We start from the raw sequence: 5,581 nt of genomic DNA on the forward strand, positions 1-5,581 counted from the left end.
ATGAAAAGAGGAGCAGAAAGCAGAGAATTGACACTCCTCTTCTTTACGTCCTGGTCTCTGGAAGTGTGAGTTTCCTCTGTGCCTGATATCACATGTCTTCACACTACCATGCCTCCAAGACTGTAGTCCCCAAAACCACAAGCCAGAATACACCTTTCCTCCCTTAAGTTGCTTCTCTCCAGGCAGACGGTCAGAGTGATGAAAATCTCACAGATACAAAAAGCAGGGAGGAAGCATTGGCACTACAAATGCTGAGAGAAGGGCCAGCCAAGGGATAGTCTCAACTCCAGGACAAGGACCAGGGCAGCCACCAGGCAGACCGCTGCCTTCCAGAGCCAGTAGTCAAGAGGCATAGCTACAGAGTAGCATGTGCGGGATCAAGGGTTTCTACTAATAGAGCAGAGACCAAGCAACACAGTGATCAAGCAGGACATCTTCACAACACCATGTTCCAGCTTTGTAGAGGAAGAAATCCCTTGTTAACCATTATAGAACAGTTAGCAACAGAAAACAGGGGGGGAAGGGGGGCTTTTAAATCTGTCAGTCTCCCTGCAGTTCTGTTTGTTCTATGAGTGCCATCACGTCCTTTTAAACAATATGCAAAAGAGATGCAAAGAAAATCAGTGAAACCCAATTTGTAGGAAGACATTCCCTGCCCCTGACATTGTCCAAGTAATCATTGTACAGCATGCAAACCTAAAGCAATACCCTATCAATCTGCTTTATCTGTTCCCTATCACTACACTGTGCCACTGGTGTGAATGTCAACACAGCCGACTCCCGGCCTCACTAATCCAGAGTTTCACTTTTTGATGAAACTACCAGTGTGTGTCATGGATGATAGAAATGTCAGTGGTATCTCAATCTTCCAGTACGAGATACTAGACACCCATTTCCCATCAGTTCCAAATTGGTTTCCTCCCCTAAGGATGAAACTTTCAAGTCTTCCGAGATAAGCCTGGTGGGTTAGTTGACACACGGATCTTCTTAGTTACTGTCCACTGACTCATAGACACAGCATTTGAAATTAAAGTCAACCCTTGGAGGAAGCAAAAAGGACTCCACATGTGTGTGCATGTGCGTGTGCGTGTGCGTGTGCGTGTGCGTGTGCGTGTGCGTGTGTGTGTGTGTGTGTGTGTGTGTGTGTGTGCTCTTCCTCCCCACGGAAGTCAGTCAAGAATGAGGGGGAATGAAACAGAAAGGCATGCCAACGGCTGCAGAGAGAGAGAGATACAATTCCCCAGGTGGGCCCATCTGTTCAGTGGCAAGTAGGAGACAGGACACGGCTTCACAGAACAATAAGAGATACAAGACTCTAAGCTCAAGAGTCTGAGTGTAAGGGATATATATAAATATAGAAAGGGATGACTAAGATAGACAGAATGATCCTAGGCACATTCCCAAAATAGAAGTGGTATTCAGCAGGCTGGGACTGCCAGGTTCTTACCTGGCTAAAGAAACATCAGGGGAAACATCTAGTGTAAGCTTTTGTCTGCAAGGTGGGTCAGACAAATTGTAACTATTTCCCAAGCTCTGTCTGAGTACAGCTTCAACTTCTGGCACTTCCTCTCACTCCTCCAGTCCCCATGACACAGACGTACTCGGCACACTGTTATCATTTTTTTACTCTGATTACTTAGGGATGCTTCCTGGAACAGGGTGTCTAGGGCAGCATTAAGCAAGCAGAGTGGAACTCTGCCTCTTCTGTTTCCATTCTAAAAATTATGCCCTGGAGACATAGAGTACTCAACAGCTAATAACCCCATACCTGAATTGCTACGTAGCCTATCTTTCTGGAAATCACATTGATAAACAGGATATCTGCCTGAACAAGGGAACTGGATAGCACTGGCCACATTACATAATGGCCCCAAATCCCAGATTTCTGGATTAGTGCTCTAATACTACATAACAGATTGCCACAAACTGAGGCTCACAAATCACCCCATATTCATTATGTCCGTTTTCATGGGCAGGCTTAGTGGAGGCTTCTTCAGGGCTCACAGCCAAGGCATCATCTGGTCTGTCCTCTCATCAAAGGCTCCACTGGGGAGACCTGCTTTCCAGCTTCACTCCCACTGTTGACAGAATGCATTTTCTTACAGTTGTTTGACTGTAGCTACCCTCAGATCAGCTGCCTGCCGCTCTTCAGCATACAGGGTTCTCTCTTCCAATGCTAACAGGCTTTATCACACTTAGACTCCAAGATCAGTGCTGACTAGGTGCACTGGAGATGGTATGGCCATACACCATATGGATTTCTCAAAAGTAACTACATATGTCATAAAAGGAGAGGATCTGGTCTGCTAAAATGTAATCTTAGGAAATGTCCTGATTACCAAGGAATTACTGAGGTGACACTTCATTTACATTTTATAAAAGGCCCATTAGAAGCAAGTCACAGACTCAAGTGCTGGCAGCCCAGCATCTCAAGTTCTTCAAGGCTCAGCTGTGCTGCAGCAACTGCCCAGTGTCCAGTGCTACCAAGATGCCCAAGTGGAAAGCCAGCTCCAAAGACAAAGAGGCAGCGAGTGGGGAGCCCAAGAGAGCAGCAACATTGCCTGCAACAGCCTGCTATACCTGTCCCCACAAAAGAAGAGAGGAAGATCCCTTTTTGGCTCACAGGCATGATAACTGGGTAGTCACACCACACACCATGGTGTGATGTGTGCCTCCCACAGCCACCTTACAATGTCAACACGTTACCCTTCTGGCATGAAAAGAAACATAGAAAAGAAGCTCCCCCAAAAGGCAGCCGGAAAGGATAGATCTTCAGACCAAAAGGAGAAAGGGAAGGGAAGAGGGGAAACTGGAGAGCATCTACCTGCAAAAATGAAAACACTCAAAACCTAAGGGGTTGGGGCAACCTCTGGTGAATCAGAGATTTTTATCTGAAGAGAAAGAATCCAAGTCTGATTGGCTATGTGCCATGTCTATCAGAGGTCATACATACATATATGTATGTATATGTATGTGTATGTATATGTGTATATATATGTGTGTATATATGTGTGTGTATATACACATATATGTATGCCTCAGTATTCTGTAAACACTCCTCCTTCCTCACCTTTTGGTTGGCTTAATAAACATCTGTTGGTCAGTAGCTGAAGCAGAAAGGGAAGGTGGCAGAGACAGGTGCTCTGGGAGAAGGCAGGCAGGAGGATTCACCAGGTGACACAGAAGAGGTCAGAGTGAGAGAGAGGTGCCAGACCACATGTCTGGACATAGGCAGAAATAGTCAGGTGAATGTGTATGAACTATCTGAGAGTCTGCCCAGCTACAGTGCCTAATCTTTTCTAAATAATGTCTCCATGTCATTATTCCGCAGCTGGCAGGGCCAAGAAAGTCCAGCAATACTTAAGTGCAAGTGATTTTTTTAAAGAGGTAAAAATCAAGCTCGGTGAGATGGTCCAGTAGGTAAATGTGCTTACAGAGCAAACTTGACACTTGAGTGTAACACTGTGGAGGGAGAGAACCGAGTCCCAAAAGTTATCACCCTTCCCTTCTGCACATGGGTACTGCACCTTTCATGCTTCCTCAGTCTCTCTCTCTCTCTCTCTCTCTCTCTCTCTCTCTCTCTCTCTCTCTCTCTCTCTCATACACACACACACACACCTTAAAATAAAATAAAAAATAACTAATTTTTAAAAAGAAGTGAAATCATCAACTCATTTATTATTTAGTACTTCCAGAAGATATTGGGATGTTGAATTATGGAGTTATTGGCTGTGTTAGCTGCCATCTTAACATTTCAAAGGTGAGATATCCCTTATATATCCTATGATACAATGCATACTAAATGGCAGTTTGGGGTCATAGCAGTACATGTGATGCTTTTAATAGAATATTTTTATTTATCGTTTGAGGTTTTCATACAGTATATTTTTGCCACATTCTTTTCCCTTTACCTCCCTAACCTTCCAACTTCATGCTGTTTAATCTCTTGAATTTTTTCTTAAAAGAGAGAGAGAGAGAGAGAGAGAGAGAGAGAGAGAGAGAGAGAGAGAGAGAGAGAAATTCTCTAAAAAACATGGAGTTTGATGAGTTTGTATTGGCCAACTACTTCTGAGCAAGAGCCAGTCATGGAGTGCGGCTGATATATACGTGCTTGCACCCCCTTCCGGCAGCCACCATGTGTGAACAGCTTCCTAACTGTGGCAGGACTTTATGCCTACTCTCCTTCCTTTATGCCAGGATTTTGTCTGGTTTGAGCTGGGACAGGTTGTATGGGTACTGTCACAGTTTTCATATATGCATCTGCTCAAAATGCTTTCTATTAAATCTTGCACCACCTCCGGCTCTTACAGTCACCTGCCTCCTTTTCCACATAGATTTTCCCTGGGGACATACCCTGTTCAGCCTTGGGTTCTTAGTCTCATCAACAATATCAGGTACGAGTTCTATCTCCATGAGTGAATCTAAAATCCAATAGAAAAGCAACCAGCAAGAGGTGGATGGTTACTTCCAAGACATCTGTGCCACTACTGCACAATGGGTATTTCTTGCAGAAGGGTTATTATTGTAGCTTGCAGGGTTCTTAGATGTGTGAGATGCCTGATTACAACAAAAGATATCATCCTTCAAGCAAAAAGACCAGAGTGGGGTGAAAAAACCTTTACCAATTGTACATCTGACAGAAGGTATTTAGAGTATAAAAATATTCCCACAAGCCAGGTGGTGGTAGCACATGCCTTTAATCCTAGTATTCAGGAGTTAGAGGCAGGTGGATCTCTGAGTTTGAGGCTAGCCTTGTCTACAAACAGAGTTCAAGGACAGCTAGGGCTACATGAAGAAACTCTATCTCAAAAGCAAACTCATCATCATCATCTCAAAAAAATAAAAAAACCTGAAGATAAATTTAAAAAGCCAGTTAAGAAAGAGGTCCATAGCTGTAGTGGTTTGAAATAAAATGGATTCCATAGGCCCATAAAGAGTAGCACTATTAGGAGGCATGGCCTTGTTGGAGAAGGTGTAACTTCTTAGAGGAAGTATGTCAGTGGGGTAGGCTTTGAGGTCTCAAATGCTCAAGCCAGGTCCAGTGTCTCACATTTGTTCTGCTGCCTACAAACCTGGCTATAGAACTCTCAGCTCCCTCTGCAGCATCATGGCTGCCGGTGTGCTGCCGTGCTTCCTGCCACGACAACAATGGGCTAAATCTCTGAACTGTTAGCCAGTCCCCGTTAAATATTTCCTCATAAGAAAATGCAGAGGCCCACAGCCAGACATCAGGGGGAGCCCAAGGAGTCTTGTGGAAGAGCGGGGAATAGAAGTGAGCAAGTTGGAAGATTGACACCATAAGAAAACCCACAGAGCCAACTAGCCTGGACCCGTGGGGCTCAGAGCCTGGGCCACCAACCAGAGAGCATGCAGGATCTGGACCTAGCCCACACACACATTTGTAGCTAATGTACAGCTTGGTCTTCATGTGGATCTCCTAACAACCGGGGGAAGGGACTGTCTCTATCTCTGTTCCCTGCCATTTGATTCCCTACCCCTACCTGGATTGCCTTGTTGGGCACAGTGGGAGGAGATGTACCTGGTTCTGCTGGAACCAGATATTCCAGGATGAGGTGGTAAC

The 5,581-nt window shown here is 44.9% G+C and overlaps 1 pseudogene; it reads left to right on the forward strand.

Moving 5' to 3' along the window:
* Positions 1-2,606: 2,606 nt before the first annotated feature.
* Positions 2,607-2,716, forward strand: LOC127686603 (uncharacterized; annotated as a pseudogene).
* The last annotated feature ends 2,865 nt before the right edge of the window (positions 2,717-5,581 follow it).

The sequence above is a fragment of the Apodemus sylvaticus genome, chromosome 5, assembly GCF_947179515.1.
Source record: "Apodemus sylvaticus chromosome 5, mApoSyl1.1, whole genome shotgun sequence".
In the NCBI taxonomy this organism is placed as follows: Eukaryota; Metazoa; Chordata; class Mammalia; order Rodentia; family Muridae; genus Apodemus; species Apodemus sylvaticus.